Below are 12,776 nucleotides of genomic sequence, written 5' to 3'. Positions count from 1 at the left end.
GCCGCTACAGACACTAGCCTACTCCAAGTTAACTTCGGACTGGAATGTAGTTGAGCCCTAACCAATTTCACACTGATCAAGGTACAGTCGCGTTCCTTACGCCTCTAAAATCACGTCGGATTTTGCGCACTTGATTCCCTTAGCTGATCTCACCCACAACCACTACAAAAATGTTGACTTTTAGCCACAGACATCTTGCCACGGATTCATAAAGTCGTGGCTATTAATGGCATGTTGCCACGGCTTAGCATAGGGCGTGGCAGTAGGGCAGTCATTTGCCGCGGCCTGTAGAGTATTTGCTTCGGGATGTCAGTAAACCAATATTTGTCCGCTATGATAATATCATAACACTTTAGTCACACGTAGTGGTTCGTGGGAACAGGTGGGCGTCATTCGCGGTTATATTATCCATTACTCATTAAGAAGGAATTGCCGAAATTTGGTCCACGTTCTAAGAATAAAACCCGCCCACTTTCTCCTCCTCCTTTTATTCTACTCGCACTACCATTTACCTGAGAGGCTCAAACCACCATAAAAAAACCTAAAATGGTTTCTTTCCATTTCCCTGGAAGAGACGGCCTCAAACCTAGACTTCAATAAATTAAATCATCTTCTACTCGATTTTTCAAACCGCGCAAGAATTTCATTCCCACTTTGCTATCAATTGTTCACTTTTAAACCCTAAATCGTGTTACCCCTAGATATCCATTAAAATCAAATCAAAACTTAACCATATGTCTGGAATTTCCTCAATCTTGACAATGAAAAGATCATTTTATAAACACTCCCATACAGGTAAAGGATCTCCACTTCTGTTTCATTCTCTCGAAAAATCTGGATGGTTCTATTTTTATGTCTTAAAATTTAATTGCTTGTTTATTACAATTTTAGAGTTGATTTTTAAAATCTGACCGGAATTAATTCATCTTTCTGATCCACGTATATGGAATTTCGATATTGATTGAGTCGATTTTAGAGGGCAGAAGAAGAAAAGGAGAATAAGAGAAAGTGTCGGCGGCAGGGGTTCTTCTCATCAGAGGAAGATGAACTTCTGGGACGAGTTTTCAAGAAGGATTACTGGTATGGGTTTTTGTGTTTATGTTACTGTATGTATTCATGGGTTGCTGTATTATTAATGCAATTTGAATGAGTTATTGTCTGTGGTGTAATTTTATTTTGGATCTGTATAGGTAGAATAGCAGTTGTATATGTTAGGATTTGTGGCTTAATCTGACAGTACTGGATAACTACATTAAAATCGATTTAAGCAGATTTTTTGATATAAGGAATCGAGTACTTTCCCAAACTGGTAAGAATTTTGTTTACTTGTTTGTTGGATGTCCTGGTAAGTCGTACATTTAGAATTTCTTCAAACCCAAAATTTTAAATTTGGTGATGTTGCTTTGATATATTCAATTGTAGTGGTGATGCCCATCTCTTCCTTTGTCTCTAGAGTTGTTTTGAGTAGTTTTCCTTTGTTCTTCATTTGGGATCTTCCTGGTGAGGTGATAACCCACAAATCATCATATATTAACTGAAATCCCCATATTCATTTTCAAGTCATGAAGGTCTTATATTTAGAATTTAGTTATTGAAATCTTTGTTGGTGTATTTGTTAGGCTAGGCAAAGTTGATAAAGACAAAGCGGTACCTTAATAGCTTATGAAGCAGAAAGTACTATCCAAACAGGTCTGAAGAAAGTCTCCAACAGGTCTGGCAACAGACAGGGCGAAAAGCTTTGGGCACCAGAAAACAATGTGAAAAGTTACCATAGAGATTTCTGGTTCAAATACATCTTCCTTATTGGTAAGTAGAAATTTTTTGCATTCTGCAAAGGTAGAGCTCTAAATAAGGGTGGGGAAAGTAACTTGTTCATGCATAATAATCGTCTTTATTGAAACTTCTGTACCGTTTTTTCTCTGACAGCTTTAAGGTACCATTATCTGCATGGGTTTGCTTTTCTATGCTGATGATTTTCCCACACACAACTTCATTGTCAATCAAACTATTTTGTAGCTCATGAGGTTCGATTTATGTTTTTTTTTCCCTGTCACCATTTAAATTCCTATTATCTATGATGTGTTTTTGACCCTCCATTCGTCTTACTTGAATTTTTGTTTAGTAGTTCCATACTCTTCTTGTGGTTTTGTCATGGTTAGTTCTGTCATTTTTTTTTTCAAAGTTTTGAAGTAACAACTATTCTTAGTTTATCTATGATATGTTCCATATTTTGTTTTATATCCTTCTACAATTATTGATTTTTTCTTCTTGTTATGTCAGACTCAGAAAACACCAAATCAAGTCAAGTGATGCTAAAAGGGAACTAGCTCGTTAGTAAAAAGATCAAGGTTTGCTTGTCTAATTATAAAGCGTAAGAATAAATTATGGTTCTGAGATTGTGCAACATGTAATAGTTATATATTCATGATGATTCTCGAGTGCAGACGTCTGTAATGCATTTTTTTTTTTTTTTAGTTTTGTTCACAATATTTACTAGGTAAGATAGTGTATGAACTTCTTACCCATTGCCACTAGCACTGAACTATGTAGGATTATCTGCTGTCTTTTTAGGTTGTCTGATTTCTTGCTGATATTTATCTTCGCAGGTAAATGCTAATGAAGTTGTCATCCACTTTTCACGCATATACTACATGAAGATTTTGGGATACCTGATTCAATCCTCCATTAAAGTTTAAAGCCAAATGCGAAGATGTCTTATCAGAATCTGTTAGAGTTCCAGAGAAACCAGTTCATGTCAGTCATGTTTTATTTTGTTTCAATATCGCGAACTTACTATTATATTATCTGATTCAGAAGCTTAATTGTGTTGGAATCATCTTGATGTATTTAGCTTTCTTTAATGAATGAATGAAAGCTTTTCATATTTTTTCTTGCCTGTATTTTTGGTGAATGATTTCAGTATGAAATGTTGATACTCAGCTAAAATCGAGCCATGAAAACTACAACGAACTGAGCATATATATCAAAGAAAAAGAGTTGACAAGTGATCTTTTGCCACGGCCATAAGATGTGGCAAGAACTGTAAATCATGGCACACATGTGTGCTAAATAGTGACGGCTAAGAGCCGTAGCAAATGATTATGTGGAATTTGCCACGTGGCTAGTGTCGTGGCAAATAGTATTAACCACTGGACTATTTGTTACGGGGAGTTAGCCGTGGCAAGTTATCTTTTGCCACGGATCCTTGATCAATTGCCAAGACTCTTCGGTGTGGCTAAAACTCAGTATTTTTGTAGTGAACTAAGAGTTGCTACGACCCAAAGTCGAAGACTTGATAAACCAATTTGTCTCACACAAAAAAGTCTATTGAATAGATAAATCTGTCTCCCATAGATAAACCTATGAGTTGTGTTCCGTCTTTTGATAAATCAAGGTGAACATAAACCAATTGATATATCAGACTTATATTCTCGAACAACAGCCTAGAAATACCAATCACCTCACAACAATCTTCATCGTATGGTAGCGAAACAAGATATTGTGGAATCACAAACGATGAGACGAAGATGTTTGTGACTACTTTTTATCTTGCCTATCGGAGATTAAATCTCGATCAAATCTTAGAGAAGATAGTACTCAATCACGATAGAAAACAACAAGATCAGAACACGCAACTACATATAAAATAGTTGGGCTGGCATCACAATCCCAATGAAGTCTTCAAGTCGTTAACCTACAGAGTTTCGTGAAAAACCTAAGGTTAAAGGAGAATCGACTCTAGTCGTAACTAGTATCACACAGGAGGTGTGGGGATTGGGTTTCCCAGTTGCTAGAGTTCTCCCTTTATATAGTCTTCAAATCAGGGTTTGCAATCAATGCTACCTTGGTAACAAAGTATTTAATATTCACCATTAGATGAAAACATGATTAGACTCAAGCTAATATCTTTCAACCGTTAGATCGAACTTAGCTTGTTACACATAAATGAAAAGTGACTTCATTTAGATATGAGTAACCATACCTAAATGTGTGCACCTTTGTTCTCTCAACAATAGTTAACCGAAGTTAGCCATATGAACACTTTCGTATCAACCATATTCATCTTAACCATAACTAGTTCAATGACTCAAATGAAACTAGTTCCAGAGTTGTTCAATTGTTTATATTCTCATAGAAGTATACAAGACACAATTGAAGAAAAATCGATTTTGGTTCACTCGAATCAAGTCATGAACATTATATCCACGGTTTGCAAAAGATTGAATTCCTTATTATATAAATGTATTAGTTCATGAACAAACCGATTTTTGAACATAACCTACTCAAGTATGCAAACGGGTACGCATACCTAAGTAGCCGGACTTAGTTTGGGTCCGCCAGTATGCGAACGGGTACGCATACCTTCCAAACTCAGCAGAAATTCCCGGACCTGAACCGCATGCCATTACGTGTACCGGTATGCTTACAAGGTTCCCGAACTTTCACTAAACCAACCAGTACGCCTACGGGTATGCATACTATGTTCCCGGACATGGATTACATATATGAAATTACGCATACTATGCTTTATCCAATCATGGTTAAGTGTTCAAAACTCCATTTCAATCATTGAAACATTCTCGAAAGACGACATTAGCTGTCTCACACAAACTACTAGCTTCAAAGAAATTTTCAAGTGATCGAATGATCAATACGAAACATTCAGAGTCTACATCAAATGACTGTCTCACACAAATCATGTAAGATGTTACAAGGCGATTTTCACATGATCGTCTTTTGACTTTCGTCAAGAATATAAGATGAACTTGGTTAAAGCGAAAGTTTACCAACACATATTTCGAGAAATATGTAAGCGAGTTAAACTCAGCGCCAAATATCAAATGTGCATAATTGAAGTCTATATAGATATACGACTTTTGTCTCAAATAGGAGATAGAGTAGATAGACTTTTGAGTGATAAAGTGGTTCAAGTCTCCACATAGCTTTTGTTGATGAAGTTCCATAAGCTCCGTTTAGTAGTTCTTCGTCTTCAATACATGATCGTCTTCCACAAATTGCTGCTCTTAAGTATAAATACACTATCCCTCTTCCAGGGAAAATAAATCAAATTGGTAAATTATAATAGCAACGCTAGTGGTGGTCTTTTACTGAAAATTTTGTTTCTGTTTTGTAGGTTGCAAGGGAAAACGCATTGGCATCTTTTACAAAAGTTTCAGGTGGTATTCTTGATGTTATAACGATATATCTCATTGTATGTTGACCTAATTACTTTGTTGTTTCTGTTATAAGAGAAGGGACTGAATAAAGAGTACCAAACAATGATGAATGTAACTGAAAAGATGGATAGCTAGAAGTTCCAAAATGCATCTCCAGAAGAGATTGCTCCGAAAGTGCACATAGATATTAGCGGATTCCAGAAGGATGAGGATTGGGAAGAAGCTGTACAGTTTGTGGTAAAATCTTGTGATCCGAAGGCTGAAGAGATGGCACTCACTGATTGGCATCGCTTAAGATGTAGCCTTGAGATTACCAGGGTTAGTTCCATTATTCTTGTGCTAGAGTTCTGAATTTATATTTTCTAAATATGTAATGCTCTGAATCAGTCAATATAATTTGTTGATAAAAGAACTGGTGTATATTGTAGATGATCTTGTGGTGTGAATAAAACATTTCAGCACTTTATGTCAGTTGGTTGCAATTTGATATTATTTGGCATTTCTCATTCCTGGTGTTTGCTATTTCAGGAAGTTCCAGTCCGGTCACAGGATTCACTCCAGATGAGGATGAGTGGGTTAATGTTAGGAAGGATGTAAGATAAATATATCCCTTGTTTAGCAGCAGCATGTGGTGCAATACTTCTTGGAGACCTGGTACGTTGTTTTCAGGTATGGTTCTGTCTGTAGGAATCTAGTAACTTGTGAACTTCTAATTTTCTGAGTATTTTCACTTTCTGAAAATTTTCAGGAAAGGCAAGGACAGGGTCTTTTCTGAGTATATTCACTCTGAGCTAATGGGGCGGTGTCCACAGTGACAATTCAGCAGCCTGCAACTTCTGGAGTCTCCTTCACATATGAGGTTCGTCTTTAACAGAACCAAAGTTTGTCTGCTTTTAACTGAAGATTCCAATATTTGCAATAGTTGGTTCTTGTTTGCTTTTGAAGGTCTGATCTTTTTCTTTTTTGGTTTCTCTATTTTGCTTTCTTGTTTGTATGTCTTCTCATTGAAGATATTTTGAGTATAAGGAGGGGTTTGGCTATGAGTTGAGAAAAGGGTTAGCTTCAACTTTTTGATTTTTCACAGCTTCCAACTTCCATGTTTGTTCTTTTAGTTTCTTTTTCACAGCTGTTAAAGTATGCAGAATAAACATGTGTCCGTATCTAGGTATATGCTTAATAATTTCCCAAATTTAGAAGCACTCTCTTTTCAAACTGCTTCTCACACTTGTATTGCACTTATTTCAAAGGGTTGGCTCTTAGTAGCCAGGAACGTCAAAGGCTATCCGGTATCTCCATGAGATCCACGGTTCTGAGTTCCCAAGTGATAAACGTGTTAGGAGCGCGTTCCTAGCATGCAAAAAACGCGTTCCCAACATTAAGAACCGTGTGATTTCCTAGCATGAATGAAGAGAACTGTTGGTATTTGATTTAGGGTTTGCTTTCTTTACACAGCAGCGGAGGCGCAGTTTGGTTTCATTCTTAAAGGAGAAATATACACTATTTATAAGGATACGTCCATTGAGATTAGGGTTTAACTTGTTACCCTTGATTATCCAATCTAACGGCTGTTGCGTGTCCATTAACTGCCCGTAGTTTTTCACCAACTTGTCTGTTATTGTTACACGTGAAATATTTCCCTTCCAAAACCATACGGGATCTTTAATTGCATTAGTTAAGTGTCCTTAAACGTTGTTCTCCGTAGATGATTGATCCAACATAAAAAAAACTATCCTCCGAAGTGGATTACTTTACAACACAAACACCTGATGTTATCCCTCCATCCTCCCCTCCACCTCCACCCCCGCCTCCGCCTCCAAGTTCACAAGAACAGGAAACACTAGCACAAATTTGAGTTCAGAGTGCTCGTAACAAACACAAGAAGCAAAAGAGGTTAATGAATGAGATATATTCCTGCACTTAAGTCACATTTGCTAAATATTTATGTACTTGTATTATTTCTTGATTACAATATTGGAAAATTGGTAATATAACTAATATTTCTGGAAAAATGTAATTCACGCTCCCAACTCGCTTCCGGTATCTCATTTTTTGAAAATTTTACGATCCCCGGTTTCGTCCTTGCTCCCGCTCCCGATATCGTTCCCGTTCCTGGCTACTAAGGTTGGGCTAACTGAGAAACTGTACAGTTGGAATCTCTGGTTAGTGAGAAACTGTACAAGAAGGTATGCGATGTCTCCCCTTTTGTGAACTTCTTAGTAATTGGACTCTCATTCATAACATAAACTACAGTCGCAAGGTTTGATATGTTAACTCTTTCTCATCTTTTTTATCTAATCTCAAAAGTATTCATGTAGCTCACGCGGGTTCGATATCCATTTCAAGCCAGGACTGGAGATTATGTTGTACTTGGCTACATAATTCATTCCGCCATTATAGTGCTTAAAAGGTTTGTTCTTTATATGAATTATTTGCGTAGTAAAAGAAATTATTGAGAACGATGTGGTATACGTGCTTAAGTTGTTTTCCTTTTTGAATCACGTAACTGAAAACTTGAGAAATTATTGCATCAACATGCAGGACTTGTACCTGAGCAGATTAGAACCACTTCCTCCAAGTGATGCTACTTGCATGGTGTACTCAAATCTAAAGGTTCGTGTCTCTCGTGTCGTTATTAGTTTCTAGATGCAAAAATGAAATTAGTTTTTCTGCTCTTAGATTAAATTGTTATCTCTTAATACAACGTGCGGTCTTGAACTTCAGTTACTGAATTCTTTATGATCTAATTTTAATAGGAACTCTATACACACATCAATCTTACAAAGTTAGTGATTCTTTTCCCTTCAAGTGGATAGACAAGAAATGGAGAGAAGGATTCCATGTTGTAACGTTAGTGGCAACTGCTGGAAGCCGATGGGGTGAAGTCATGTCTTGCAATGCGGGCTTCTGTGACCAAGTAGAATTTAAACAGTATGGGCAGGTACTTCAGCTATTTGTATTTCATTTTTATTTATTTTTTTTTCCTTAGAGACACATCCAACAATGTAGAGTTCATTATCCTTTAAAATATTTTGTAAGAGTCCTTTGATGTAATGTTAAGTTAATAAATATGTCCAAATGACAATTCTTGTTGTGTCATGACTTTTATGTTGTGTTTCATTGTTCAATTATGATTTCATGTTGAATGTGAGGGTTATTTCATTTAGTTACAAGAATAGGAAGAATCAGGGTAATTGCAGGGAATATGTATTTCAGGACTTTGACTAGGTCAACGAAGACCTGACCTTTTTTTTCTTGTTGCAAATATTTAGCAATGGCATGTTTATGTTGCTAAGTCAGAACCAGAACAACTATATCATGCTCTAAAAAAATATCCCGGAATAACTTTAAAATTAGCAACAAAGCAGCAACAACAGATTCCTGTTGCTACACTTTTGCTTTTGCAACAGCTAATTTCTGTTGCGACTGCCGTTGATGACCTAAATCTGCGACAGGGTGTTTAGCAACGGCAGAAATCTGTTGCATGCCCAGTCAGCAACAGTTTAACATTAAATTTGGTGTAGTGTTCAATAAAATGAGTTACAGACTGTATTAGTGTTTATACATTACACTACTAACCATCATTAATAAAAAAAATCAAAGAAGTGTGTGAAACACACGAATGCTACTTAATTATACAGATAGAGAAGTGCGTGAAACAAATTAGTGCAATAAAGCTATAACAAAAACAAAAAAAACGGTTATCCTACACTGCAGTATTGACTTAACCTACACCACTACATAATGATGTTTGTCAGTCTGTGTCACTATCCCCCTCAAACACAAGGTAGTTTAAACCACTTTGAGCTTGGATCTGAGCATGAAAACATTGGACCATGTAAATTTGGTGAAGATATCATATACCAGATCCAATTTAGAAACATAAAACACATCAAGTGCTTTAGAGTGTACAAACTCTCTTATGAAATGAAAATCAATATGAACATGCTTCATTCTAGAGTGTTGAACTAGATTTGATGCTGGGAGATAGAACTAATGTTGTCACATCCAAATCAAGGAATATCAAGAAGAGAGAAATGTATATGATTCGGCAAGTAACAAATCCACACAACTTCAGAAGCACTATGAGAAAGAGTCCTATACTCAGCTTTTAGAACTTCTAGCAACTGTAGATTACTTCTTGGAAGACCAATAGACTGGATTAGCACCAAAAAAATGTAGTATCCTCTAGTAGATCTCCTGTCATCAATATTTTCATCCCAATATGCATTTGAAAATCCAAGAAGGAAAGAAGAGCCTTTATTACCATGGCTGAGAGTACCTTTAATATACCTTAAAATCATTTTTGCAGTTGCAAGATGGGATGAAGTTGGATGCTGCATGTCCTGACAAACAAGATTCACTGAAAATGAGATCTTAGGCATAGTCCATGTAAGATAATGCAATGCACCCACAATAGATTTGTATTTTGTATGATTTTCAAGTAAATCACCTTTTACTTAGAAAGTTTAAAATTAGCTGCAATTGGTATCTGACAAGCCTTTGCACCCTCGATGTTTGTGTTTTTTAGTAGCTTAAGTGCATATTTAGTCTTACTAAGAAAGAGTGTTGAAGTTGTTCTTGTAACTTTCAAGACCTAGAAAATAGTGAACATCTCCTAAATCCTTAATAGGAAACTGTTTTTGCAAGTCAGAAATGGTAGTTTGTAGAAAACTTGAATTGGACCAATTAGGAGAATAGCATCAACATAAACCAGTGCAACTGTAATTTGATCATCCAAAGAAGTATCTGCTGAGGAGGAAATAAAATTCAAATCAGTGAGAGCAATTTTCAACTTCTCATACCAGGCTCTTAAAGCCTGTTTTAACCTGTAGATTGACTTATGAAGTAAACATACATGATTTGGTTGTATGCATCTACATATCCCGATGGTTGAGTCACAAACACCTTCTCCTTGATATCACCATGCTGGAATACATTACTAACATCAAGTTAGTGAATTTTTCAGTCATATTGAACTGCCATAGAAAGAAAAATCCTAATTGTTGTTGGTTTAGCTACTGGACTGAATGTCTCAGCAAAATTAATTCCTTCTTGATGATGAAAGCCTTTTGCAACAATTCTATATTTATATTTTTAAATAATACCATCATGATTTTGCTTTATTCTGAATACCGACTTACATCCAACTACATTCTGATCTGGAGAAGGATTAACTAGTGACCATGTATCAGTATCTTGTAAGGCTTTCTACTCAATATATAGAGAAGGTAGCCAAAGTTTACTCTTCTTTTCATGTCTAACACAAGTATGCATAGTAGAATCACACAACAATGCAACATGTAACAAATGTTTTGTTGCATAATAAGACTATGGGTTGTTCTATTTTTATTTCTAATAATCATGCTATGATCATTCACAATCATTGGATTTTCAGTTGCAGTAGTAGAGGAAGAAGTGGATAAAAGTACATACTATAAGAATATCGGCAACATGAGGAGCTGATTGATAAACCAACACATCAGTGTTAGGTGTAAAAATAGAATCTATGTCTGAAGTGACCGAATCGGAAGAAGAGACTAGGGAATGATAAGGAAAAACCGACTCATCGAATTGAACATGTCTGGAGATATAAACTCTACCAGTTGTAGGATCAAGATACCTATATCCTTTGTGAAACTGACTATATCCAAGAAATACACACTGTTTACTCCTTGGTTCAAGCTTGCTATAGTATGAGGCTTTAACCATGGAAAACAAGCACAACCAAAAACTTTGAGAAATGAGTAGTCTAGATTGTTGTGAAATAAAAATTAAAATGGTGAAATACAGTAGAACCTCTATATAAGAATACTCTTGGGACCATTAAAAAAAAATTCTTATATAGAGGTATTTTTACACTGATTAAGCCAAGTTGGGACCATTATTTTTTATTCTTATACGAAGTTTATTCCTTTATAGAGTACTATTATATGGAGGTTGTACTGTAAAACCAATGGATTTTGCAGGAAGTCTGTTTATAAGACAACTGGCTTATGAAAAGCATCAACCCAAAATATAGTTGGAAGACCAGATTGTTTGATTAGAGTTCTGACAACACCTAGAATACATTTTTGCTTGACCCCAGCAACTCCATTTTGTTCTGGAGTGTGAGGACAAGTCATCTCATGGTGAATTCCTTTTAGATGAGAAAATCCTTTAGATGTTTCATACGAACTCACCACCACCATAGTTCTAATGCATTTTACAGAAAGAGAAAGAAAAATTTCAATATAAGCTACAAAAGAGATGAAGCCACTTTTTGAAGTCATATTTATTTATTAAAGGAATAATCCAATATAACTTGAAATATTCATCTACAATATATATTAGCATAGTAGAAAGACCCAGAAACAGAAGCAACATGACAAGGACTCCAAAGATCCATATGCAACAACTCCAGTAGTTGAGATGCATAGTTATAAGAAACTTGACAGGGTAATTTCTGACTTTTATAAGTTTTACATTCATCATGAAAAAAAGGTTTACTAGAAAAATAAGAGATGTTAAGATGATATTTCAATCTATGAAGGGTTTGAAAGGATGGATGGCCTAGTATTCTACAAAGAATGATGGTGTCAAGAGTTTGAGCAGATAAAGCATGAGGTGGTGAATTGAATTTGATGGGGGTACAAGCCATTTTTTTGTGGCCCTTGCAAAAGAGTTCTCCAGAGTTCGCTTCCTGCACAATAAAATCATGTGAAGAATGAATGATCATTAACATGTTTACTAGATGTACCAAGATGTGTGATATTAAATTTTGACCATTAGCTGTAGTTATTTCCTCAAGAACCCTCATATGGAGTAGACTCAGTGAGTGAAGTAGGGTCTGCAGTAATGTGATGATTTGATTCACTATCAGAAAACCGTTCATCATCAAATATATCGGCAGCAACTAACATTGCACTAAGATTAGATGGATATTGTCTTCCTTGATATGAAAAATTCAATCTCTGATTGCAAGTTGTAGTTGTATGACCTTCGAGTTGACAAATTTGACAAGGCTTCTTGTCATTAACACCATAACCTCTACTTTAAGTATTTTTTTGAGAAAATTGATGGATTTGGTACCTACCAAAACCTCTACCTCTAGGATTACCTTTTGAATAGCCATCTCTATAACCTCCTATAGAATAAATTGAGGTGTGAATAATAAAAGCCTTAGCTTCATTAGCATATCTAGTAGCTGAGATAATTATTTCCTCACTAAGCAGCAGATTGTGCAGTTCTTGTGCATTAACTGGTGGAGATACGATTCTAATAGAAGTATCAAAAGAAGCATATTGGATGACAATCCAGATAAAATACTTACAACCAATTCATTGTCATATATAAGACAACCAGCTGCAACAAGTTGATCTTGCAGTTTCTTGACTTCAATAATAAATGAAAAACAATTCCACTAATCTTCAAGATTGGTAGATTTGTACGTAATTGAATAACATAAGTTGTAGATTGTTGAGCAAATTTTGTGTTTATATCTTCCCACAAACCAGCTGAAGTATCAGCTCCAGTAATATATCAGATCACAGAATCAGAAATAATTGATTGAATCCACAAAATTAAAGTAGAATCGCCTGCTCGCCAAGTTGTGTATAAAGG

The 12,776-nt window shown here is 35.7% G+C and overlaps 1 long non-coding RNA gene across 1 annotated transcript; it reads left to right on the top strand.

Moving 5' to 3' along the window:
- The first annotated feature begins 477 nt into the window (after positions 1–477).
- Positions 478–2,884, top strand: LOC113348931. Its single transcript, XR_003359825.1, has 6 exons — positions 478–795; positions 977–1,080; positions 1,620–1,806; positions 1,927–2,024; positions 2,281–2,348; positions 2,607–2,884. It is a non-coding gene; the product is annotated as an uncharacterized LOC113348931 (long non-coding RNA).
- The last annotated feature ends 9,892 nt before the right edge of the window (positions 2,885–12,776 follow it).

Source organism: Papaver somniferum, chromosome 2 (assembly GCF_003573695.1).
Source record: "Papaver somniferum cultivar HN1 chromosome 2, ASM357369v1, whole genome shotgun sequence".
Taxonomy (NCBI): Eukaryota; Viridiplantae; Streptophyta; class Magnoliopsida; order Ranunculales; family Papaveraceae; genus Papaver; species Papaver somniferum.
Note: the sequence above shows the minus strand (reverse complement) of the source record. Positions and strands in the feature narration are given on the sequence as shown.